Below are 11,010 nucleotides of genomic sequence, written 5' to 3'. Positions count from 1 at the left end.
TAAGAAAAAGTAGAAGTAAAGCCATAATTATACATAGATGATTGATTATTTACATAGAAAATTTATGAGAACCTACAAACAATTAAAACTAACACCCTTTTGGGGGGCAAGATGAATATTCAAACATCAATATGGCTATACAACAGCAATAAACAAATTTTGTTTTAAGAAAATACCATTTGTAATTGCAACAAAAACTATAAGATACTTAGGAATCAATATAGCAAAATATGTGCATGAGCTTTATGGAGAAAATTATAAAACTCTATTGGAGAACATGAAGAGAAGACAAAAAAGAATGGAGAGATATGCCATGCTCATGAAGAGGAAAATTCAAAATACAGCTGATTAGTTTTTCTCAAATCTATACATTTAGTACAATTCTAATCAAAAGTACTAGAGGGCTTCCCTGGTGGCACAGTGGTTGAGAGTCCGCCTGCCGATGCAGGGGACATGGGTTCGTGCCCCGGTCCAGGAAGATCCCACATGCCGCAGAGCGGCTAGGCTCGTGAGCCATGGCCGCTGAGCCTGCGCGTCCGGAGGCTGTGCTCGGCAACGGGAGAGGCCACGACAGTGAGAGGCCCGCGTACAGCAAAAAAAAAAAAAAAAAAAAGTTCTAGGATTTAGTACAATTCTAATCTAAATTCTATTTAACAAGCTGTTCTTTAAATTCTTGTGGAAGAGTAAATGGCCAAAAAAAGTCAAAACAAGTTTGAAGTGCAAGAATACTGGAGTGTTTGCCTCACCGTATATCACAGCTTTAAAGCTGGAGTGATTAAAGCAGTGTAGGCCTGACACATGGACAAACAGATAGACCACGGGTCCGGAATCAGACCCGCAGAGATATGAGAACTTTGTATATGACAAAATGAACATAAGTCAGTGGAGAAGGATGGACTATTTCTTGACTTGTCTGGGGTTAACTGGCTAACCAAATGAAAAACAAAATGGATCCGTGCATTACAACAGATCCAAAAATAAATTTCAGATACCTTAAATATGTGAAAAAGAAAACTTTAAGTTCTTCAAAGAAAATACAAGAGAATACATTGATGATATCAGCATAGGGAAGGATTTCTTAAACAAGATACGAAAACACAGGCAATAAAAGATTGACACATACAACTACATTAAAAAAAGTTTTTTAACTTCTATGAGACAAGAAACAACAAAACAAAAAGACAAGCCACAGACTGTGAGACTATTTACAACCTATATGACCAATAAAGGATGGGTATTCAGGATTTATAAAGAACTCTTGCAGATCAATAAAAAAAAGGACAAGGCAGGGGGAAATGAGCAAAAGCTATGAACAGGTAAGTCATCAAAGAGGAAGCCAAATAGCTAATAAACATAGGAAAAGATGCTCAACTTCCCTAATAATGCAGAAATGCAAAACCAAACCATGAGATACTACTTTACTAAATCAGCAAAATTAAAATAACTCTGATAACACCAAGTGTTGACAAAAATGTGGGATATTAGGAACTCATCCATTTTGGCTTGACGTGTGAACAGCTATAACAAATTTGAAGGGAAATTTGGCAACACTTAATGCTGAAAATACACATACCCTAAAACCCAGCGCTCCGGCTTCTAGATGTATTCCTTAGGAAAACATTTATAGGGGCTCCCCTGATGGTGCGGTGGTTGGGAATCTGCCTGCCAATGCAGGCGACACGGTTTCGAGCCCTGGTCCGGGAAGATCCCACATGCCATGGAGCAACTAGGCCCGTGCACCACAACTACTGAGCCTGCGCTCTAGAGCCCACGAGCCACAACTACTGAGCCTGTGAGCCACAACTACTGAGCCCGTGAGCCACAACCACTGAAACCCGCACACCTAGAGCCCTTGGTCCGCAGCAAGAGAAGCCACCACAATGAGAAGCCCACGCACCACAACGAAGAGTAGCCCCCGTTCGCCACAACTAGAGAAAGCCCGTACGCAGCAACAAAGACCCAACATAGCCAAAAATAAATTAAATAAATCAATAAATAAACAAACCCTGATCATGCATAACTCTTAAAAAAATTTCTACATATGTACAAGGAGGCAAGGATAAGAATGGGCATTGCAGTATCATGTGATTGTCAAGAAAACGTGGAAACATCCTAATCTGTCCTTAAAGGAAGGATAAATAAAGTGTGGTTTATTCTTACAGTGGACTGCTACACAGCAGTTAAAATAAATGACTTATTTACCAACATATAAGTAAAAGACAGTTGCAAAAGTGGATGTTGTATGATATTTATGTGTTTTAAAATACACAAACAATGATACACGTTTAAAAAAGCCTATTTGTTGGGACTTCCCTGGTGGCGCAGTGGTTAAGCAACTAAGCCCATGTGTCACAACTACTGAGCCTGCATGCTGCAACTATTGAAGCCCGCGCGCCTGGAGCCCTTGCTCCGCAACAAAAGAAGCCACCACAATGAGAAGCCCGCGCACCGCAATGAAGAGTAGCCCCTACTCACTGCAACTAGAGAAAGCCCGCGCACAGCAATGAAGACCCAACGCAGCCAAAAATAAATAAATTACACTTATATTAACAAAAGCCTGTTTGCTAAAGTAGAAAATATGCATGGGAATAATTCCCAGTGACTTCAGAATGATAATTACCACCTAGAAAGGAGAGGAATGGGATGAGCTTTAGCTATAACTGTAATGCTTTTTTAAATTACTGTTTTTAAAGAAAAAGATACAAAGCAACAGAGGCAATGCAGCCATGAAGATTTGCTCAATTGGGTTGTTGTAATGAGCTTCTACTGCTTAACGTCTCCCCACCCCCCAAAAGTGTGTGCTTTGGAATCTGGCAGAGACACAACCTCAAACTTTCTCAGGATTCGGTTGTAGTCATCTTTTGTTTCCAGGATATAGGATAAGAGATTGCAGAAGCATTTCCCTGGGGCCAGAAGGATGTTAATTATGAGAGCAGAAGTTCAGGGTTTCAGGTTGTGCTGTGCCAGAACTGAGGGCCGGATCCCAAGTGACAAAGGTGCCCAGGTGTGGTTTCATAAATGTTGCACATGATAGGTGAGGTCCCCTAAAGTCTGTGGACCAGAGCAGGGCCCCTGTGGTCCAGATCCGAGCATGACACTGTTTGTGATCATATTCATATTCACTTCGAATTCACTTTTACATATTCACTTTTGAATATGCTAAGTCTGTGGTACCTTTGAGACATCCAAGTAGGGATGCCAGGTAGGGAGTCAGATCCACAAGTCTGGAGATCAGAGGAAAGACATAAATTTGAGAGTGATCAGCTGATAGCAACTGAAGCCGTAGGTCAGGAGTGATGGATCTCCTGGAGGCAGAGTGTAGCATGAGAAGAGGAGGGGTCTAGGGCTCAGGACCCTTGAGGATCTCCAATACGACCAAATAGAGCAGGATGAGCCAACAAAGGAGCAGGGAGCAGCCAGAGTGAGAGGGGAAAACCCAGGAGAGTGCTCAGTCCTGGAAGCCAAATAAAGCCTGTGTTTCAATGAAGAGTTGGTCAACGGCTTCCCTGGTGGTGCAGTGGTTAAGAATCCGCCTGCCAATGCAGGCAACATGGGTTCAAGCCGTGGTCCGGGAAGATCCCACATGCCACAGAGCAACTAAGCCTGCGCGCCACAATTACTGAAGCCCCCGCACCTCGATCCTGTGCTCTGCAACAAGAGAAGCCACCGCAATGAGAAGCCCGTGCACCGCAACGAAGAGTAGCCCCGGCTTGCTGCAACTAGAGAAAACCCGCGTGTAGCAACGAAGACCCAACGCAGCCAAAAATAAATAAATAAATAAAAGAATTGGTCAAAAGCATTGAATACTGGAGGGAGGTCAAGCAGAAGAAAACTAAAAAATGGATTTAATGAAATGAGGGTCATAAAAAAAAGCACCTGTGTGGCCTGGGAGAGGTGGACATCAGCCCAAGAGGGTTGAGGAGTGAGTGGAAGTGAGGGACTAGAGAGAGAATTTTCCCCCAACTGTTTATTATGAAAAGTTTCAAGCATACAGAAAAGTTGAAACTATAGTATAATGATCACTTGTACATCCACCACTTAATTTAAAATCGTTATCATTTATACATACATACAAATATTTGCATATTTAGATATAGTCCTTGAACCATGTGAAAATTTAGGAGATCGTGATGCTTCACACTTGAACACTTCAGCACACATTGCCTCAAAATAAGGACTTCCTCCAGCTAAGGAAATAACAGCCAGTCCCTAATACCACCTGATATACAGAATATACTCAGATGAACCCCCAAATGTCTTTTATACATGTCTTTTCAAATTAGGATCCCATCAATGTACACGCGCTGTGTGTGAGAGAGTGAGGCTGGATGAGGGGATGGAAAGGTACAGGGAGTGGTCAGAGGAGGAGGTGAGGTGGAGGTGGGGGTTGGTTTTTCGTGTTTTATTTTGAGAGGGAGAGGCTGAAGATTCAGGAGGGGAAAAGGGGGAGGGTAATCAAGGACATGGGATGCAGTCACAGGTAGAGAAACTGGCTTTGGGCAGGAGGAGGGCAGTGCCTCTGCTCCAGTGGTTCTCAAAGTGGGGTCCCCAGCCAGCAGCATCAAGCATCACCTGGAAACTAGTTACAACTGAAAATTCTAGCCACCCACCCACCCACCCGCTGAATAGGAAACGTGTTTTAACACGCCCTCCAGGCAATTCTGATGCACCTAGTTGGAAAGCCATTGCTCTTTTCTGAAGGAACAGGGAGAGATGGGCACAGGTGCTACGTGGATTTGGCAACACGTGATTGAAGGAGTCCACCTCTAATGGCTTCAGTTTTCTCTGTGATGTAAGAGCAAGATCATCAACTGAATGTGAGGTGGAGACAGAGAGGCATCTCATAGGCTCCAGGATCAGGGAGTTTAATGTAGCCAATGACCAGCCTGATGTGACTGGCTAACTAAGCAATGCCTCTTAGGGACCACGAATGAGGAGTGGTGACCACTTCCTGGCTCGAGACTTCCTCCAACACTTCTTAGCTTGAAGAATAAACTCCTGAAGAAAAGAGATCATTAGGCTCACCAGGGTTGAGGTTTTGCCTGAGACATACAAAGGATGGAAATATAGCGGGGCAAGGCAGTTCAGGATACTGTCGAGAGAGTTGATGAAATGAAGGACCACACAGGTGTAGCCACATAAGGTGGGGCTGATGGGCTGGAGGAAGGGAGGCATCACTGACCCGGAGGTCCCGGGAGACTGAGAAATGGTTGCGAGAGGAGAGACTGAAGGGGGGAAGCTTAGGAGATGGGGGTTGAGTGATTCTGGAGGAGCCACTGCAGATGCCAAGGTCCAGGGTGTGACAGTGAGGAAGGGTGGCCAAGTCGGAGTGGAGAAGGTCCAGGGCATGAAGTCACCAAGGTGTTCAGATGTCAGGTGGGCAACAGGTCCCCTCCTTGGACAATGAGATGGGAAGAGACAGACAGTTTGCCGAGTGCCAGAGTCCCCCTGAGCGAGGTGGAGAGGTCTGGGAGGGGACAGACAGTAGCAAAAAGGAAGACAGCAATTTAGCCCAATGGCTGAGCCCCGGAGGCAGAGGGTTATTTTAAAGCAGAAACTTGGGGGGGGTGGGTGGAGGAGGAGGGTCTGGAGGCAGCAATCTGGAGCAAGGAAAGCACCCTCACCTATAAGAAAATAAACAGCTGTCATTTCAGAAGCCTGCAGAGGAGGTAGTACCCTCCAGGGAGAGTTCAAGTTCGGTTAAAGCCAGGAAGTGGAGGGGGCACTCCAAGGAGAAGTGAAGGGTAGGAGGAGACTCCCAGCTTATTAGAGGGCACGAGGGTGGGTTCAGGAGGGGGCACGTGGGTCAGAGCCAGAAAGCACAGAGTGTGGTGGAGACAACAACCCGGTAGAGTAGGTGGGCCAGGGAGTTTACATTTTCACTCTTAAATATAAAAACAGGGATGGGAGACAGGCTGGATATCATCTCATTAGTCGCTGGGAAGCTATAAGAAGTGATGGTTCAGGACGTGGCCTCTAGAGAAGACCTGCTGGATTCAAATCCCAGCGTTGTCATGCACGACCTTGGGCAAGGTCTCTGGGCCCCCATTTCCTCTTCTGTAAAATGGGGCAACAATAGCTCTGGCCTCACGGGGTTGCTGTGCTGAGCCAGTGACCTAGTGTGTTAAATGCTGAGAACAGTGTCCGGACAGGCATTTCAGACAACTCGGCGGTGGCTCCCAAGCCCGGGGAGCAGCCTCTTGGCTCACCTGGCCCCTGCCCTGTGCTAGGTAGGAAAGCCAAGTAGCCACCCCTTGGATGGGAACGAGGAGTTTGATGAGGAGCTGCAAATGCAAGAATGACTCCAAGATCAGAGACACCCAAGAAGATCCTGGTAGAAAAATGGACTCTTTGGGGGCAGCGGCTTGGGGTCACTGCCTACCTCTGGGAGGGGGGCTTGGTTCCCCAAGATCACAGAAGGTTTCTTTGCTACATATCAGGCCAATTATGGCTTCTCTAATGATAGCATGTCTAGCTCTACCGCAAAAATACAAGACGTCCATCCTAGGGATGCAGAGGAACTTCTGCAAGAAAAACCTCAAACCCACTGATCCCAAAAAGAGGGGAGAGAAGAGGAAGAAGCAAGATGGTCTCATGTCCACAAAGATAGAAATACAAATGTATTATATATCTAATTTGCCTCTAGACATTACAGTAGGTGAATTTACACAGCTGACATCCAAATTTTGCATTATTATGAGAGATCGTCAGAAGAATTTAAGGTCAAGTTTTACAAAGAAAATCGAAGAAATCTTAAAGGAGGTGGGCTTTGCTGTTATTTGAAGAGGAAATCTTTGGATCTTGCATTACAGCTCTTCGATGAAGATGAAATTGGAAGCTATAGGGAGGAATGGACAGGGAGTTTGGGGTTAGTAGATGCAAACTATTACATATAGAGCAGATAACAAGGTCCTACTGTATAGCACAAGGAGCTATATTCAATATCCTGAGATAAACCATGATGGAAAAGAATATAAAAAAACTATATGTGTATAACTGAATCACTTTGCTGTACAGCAGAAATTAACACAACATTGGGAAGCTACACATTACAGGTCAAAGTGGCAAAATTTCAGCTGAAGGAGTGATATGATGCCTCAAATCCACAAGAAGAAGCTGTCTCTGCAACAGAAGCAATTGGACTGGAGACCTGAGAGGCAAGATGGGCCAACCAGAATGTACCACGAGTGAGTTGTCATCATCAAAAATATATTTCATCCAGTGGATTCAGAGGATGATCCATTGGTGCCGAAGGAGGTCAGAGAACACCTCTGAGTGGAGTGTTCCAAGCCTGGACAAATTAAGAAACTCCTTTTCTTTGATAGGCACGCAGCTGGTGTGGACTACGTGTCCTTGAGGAATGCAGAGGAAGCTGGTTATTATATTCATACCCTTGATGGAAGGTGGTTTGATGGCCATGAAATCATTGCCCACGCAGGGGATGAGATTACAGACTATAGGGTTGAGGAGGCCTCAGGAGAGAGGGAGAGTTGAGGGTAAAGGGGAATCTCCAAAGGCTAAGTGTGTGTATGTGAACTGAAAATAGTTAATTCTCCTGTGTGCGGTGATATACCAAGAGAGGTGGAGTGGGAGGGCGCTGCACCACAGGCAGCAGTGTTTTGTCACTATCATTGTAGAATTGCTGGTGCATGGTAACAATAAAACGTCGATTTTAGTATTATTTTAAAATTCTCTACAGACAACTGAAGAAATACTGAATTTCACTTTGAGGCTAGTGATAATAAAATGTACTTTTCCCCATCCTCATTCACAGATCCTTTGGGATGCTGATTGAGAGCCTTGCCTTAGAGCCAGCGATGTCTCAGAGTGGAAAGGAAGCCAGGTCAGGAGAACATGTTGCTCCCCGCCCACCAGTCTTCTGACCCTTGGTCCCTAAATCCTGGAATTGTCCTGGCTTCTGTCCTTTCTAAATCCTGCCTGTCCAGCTTTTCCCTCAGTTCTGTAAAGATCCTTCTAATAATTTACTCTTACTTCACCAGAGTTAATTTGTTATTTCTCTGCAGACAGCTGCTTCCTCAGCTCCATGACTCCCAGCCTGGAGTCATGGAACAGGTGAATTTGGGGCACAGAAGGTTCGAACCACTGAACGGCTGTGTGGTGTTGGGCTCATTACTTACTCCAGCACATGAACCAGGAAGAACACCTCCAAGGACAGGTGTGTGAATTCGGTGAGATGACATATCTGCTCTATGATTTCAGGGACCTTGATTTATTCTCTGCTGAATCTACAGTGCTTGTCACAGAACACAGAGAAGGGGATCAATACATATGCCTTGGTTTAATGAACTTTGTATCTGAAAACACTCTATAAACTCAGATGCAACATGAATTGCTACATCCATTTTCCCCAGGATGGAGAGAGCTGATTCTATTCTTCCCTTCAAAGTTGTCTTGGTCTTGCTTTCTCCTTCTTTCCTTGAATCTTTACCCTAAATCTGTGTTGGAACCCAGCCAATTTGCCTGCTTCCCCTCATGCCTGATTTCCTAAAATCTGAAAAGCCACCCTTCTTAAATAGAGGGTGGGTGGGTCCATATTGATAGGATGGGAAGGAGGAATCTCTTATTTCTTTTGTCCTCAGGGTACATGTCCACATTCAATAGCTCTGAAATTGACGCTGAGATGGGCACCCCCATTTTACGCAGAAACAGAGCTGTTGAACACAGAGTAGATATTTCGCAGAGAGTCCAGTTAAGAAATAACTCAGGACAAGGTGAGGGCACAGAGGTGTAAAAATAGAGGGAAATGATATTTCTTTAAAGGACAGAGATCCCTTAGCATTGGGGCGCTATTACAATCCATAAGGACACCTCCAAGTCCTTCCTATATGACACTCGGTAAAGACAGGGACCGATGTACCAGATACAGACACGAGTCTTACAGGTTAGCAAAGGGAAGGAGGATATTGACACAGTCCCATCCTAAGGAGTGATCCCTCCTGCTTCTGGGTCTGTGAGGCCAGTGTGTCTGTCATCAGCAAAAGGAAAAAAGTGAAGGAGAAGCTTGAGGGGCGGTGATGTTAGCCAGAAGTTATGAGTTTCAGCCTGGGGATCACAAGGACCCATCTAAGCCACAGGACTGAAGGTTGTTAGACTGAAGGAAAAGTCCCTCAGTTGCTTCAGCTTGAAGGGAGCATGAAGGGGGCGCTTCAGCAGTCGGCCAAGTTTGAGCGGATGAAGAACTCCATCCCCTGGTCGATGCTGCCCCCTGGAGGTCTATATAGGTATCGCGGCTCCCTTTCACGCGATTCTGTCGCCTTTTCATGCCCTCCTGAGACCGTTGGGTCAGAGGGCTCCTGTGGATTCCTGGAGCAGTTCAATGTCCCCGAAAACTGTGTGCTCCAATGTAACTTTAATGCCTCCAGGCTCCAGAATATGAGCCTCCTCATATTCCAGCAATGCTCCTCAGTGAGGCCTGCAAGAAACCGTGCCTATCAGTCCAGCGTATATACTTGGGTTCAGGGATGGACAGGAGAAGGGAAGGGCAGAACTTCGAAAACCAAGATGCCAGCACGCACAGCCCTTCTCCCATCGGAGTATTAGTTGACTTTCGATGAAGACACCTGTCTCGGGAATCTCCCTCGTGGGATATCCAGAGACCCCCTTCTCAGAAACCGCTCTGTCAAAGCAGCTTATGTCTCCCTAGTCCCAAGTCCCAAATCCTGGGCCCTTCTGGGGGCAGGAATCAGGTCAAATGTGAGAATATCTGGATCCCCCTGGTGGTGGTGGGGTTGGGGGGTAGTAACGGGACAGGAAGGTGGAGGCGCCCAGCGGTGAGCTCGCGGTCCCCCAGAGTCCAGCACACCACCGCCCAGCACTGGGCAGGCCTCAGGGAATGTCTGGGGCGAAGAGTCAGGCAGGGTAAACCTGGAAGGACGCCGAGTGGAGGGGGAAAGTGGTGGTGACACCGGGTGAGGTCAGTTAAGGACACTGTCCTGGTTCTGCCCCGGAGGCGTCTGAGCCAGTCGGAAGCCGCCCTCAGTCCCCACCATCTCTGCACCCTCCCCGGCTCTTCAGTCCTTGAGACTGAAGCTCAGAGATATGGGTCCCAAAGCCAATCAGAGCGCTGCTCTCAGAGGTGGGGCGGAACCCCAAAACGGCGGGAGCCGGAGAAAGCGGCTCCAGCGACCCCACCCCCACCCCCCCCCCCCCCCGCCCCCGGCGGCAGCCAACGGCAGGGCCCACCGGCAGAAACCGGTCCAGCTCTGCCTCGCTATGCGCGGTCCTCGCTTTCAGCCACCCGCGCTCAGGCCACACGCGGGACCCCTTTGTACTCTTATTCTCTCTGCCTCCGCGGGCGGGCTGGGCCTGCATCCAGACTGCCGAAGCGGGGCCTGGGAGGGAATGATTAGGCCATAGGGGCGGAGGAAACGTCGCCAAATTACCATTTTCCCGACTGCCCAGGCCTTCCCCCTTAGGACTTAAGGCGCCCCCATGTCTCCCCAGTCTAGAGTCTCAGTTCAAACGAGGTGTACAGGCAGCGGCAGCAGGCAGGCGCCGAGTCATAGAAATGGATGAGATGGTCACATTGCAAACCTGGCCTACTAACGCCCCAGTGGTGTGGGTACCTCAGCCCTCTAGCAAGTGGCTGTGACAACCACATCAGAGGAGCTAGGGAGCTGACAGTGAAGGAGAGGAGGCAATCCCAGGGTCAGCCTGAGGAGGCAGGAGGCAAAGAGAGCTGGTGTTGGTGTCAGGGAGCCAAGGCAGACCTTGGACAGTGCCCAAGGTGGCACAGCCCTTGATGCATCTGCCATCTTAACCAGGGCCATTTCCTCCACCAGGCTGGATACTCATGAAACAGTCTCCACCCTAAAAGCACTACAGCCACTCTTTTGGCCTGAGGTAGCTAGAGGTGAGAGGTAACCATGTGCCCCTACTTTCTGGACACCCACCAGAAGGGATGTAGGCCCAGGAGGTAGTCAGAGAGCAAAGATGACCCTGGAGCAGAGATGGGGCTACTTGAAGGCCCCAGGAGGAAGGAGAAAAGAA

At 47.3% G+C, this 11,010-nt stretch overlaps 1 pseudogene; it reads left to right on the top strand.

The window, feature by feature from the left end:
* Positions 1–1,295: 1,295 nt before the first annotated feature.
* On the top strand, positions 1,296–7,377 carry LOC149748219 (17S U2 SnRNP complex component HTATSF1 pseudogene; annotated as a pseudogene).
* The last annotated feature ends 3,633 nt before the right edge of the window (positions 7,378–11,010 follow it).

Source organism: Delphinapterus leucas, chromosome 10 (genome assembly GCF_059928025.1).
Source record: "Delphinapterus leucas isolate spDelLeu-1000000601 "Yukka" chromosome 10, BTC_Dleu_Yukka2, whole genome shotgun sequence".
Classification (NCBI taxonomy): Eukaryota; Metazoa; Chordata; class Mammalia; order Artiodactyla; family Monodontidae; genus Delphinapterus; species Delphinapterus leucas.
Note: the sequence above shows the minus strand (reverse complement) of the source record. Positions and strands in the feature narration are given on the sequence as shown.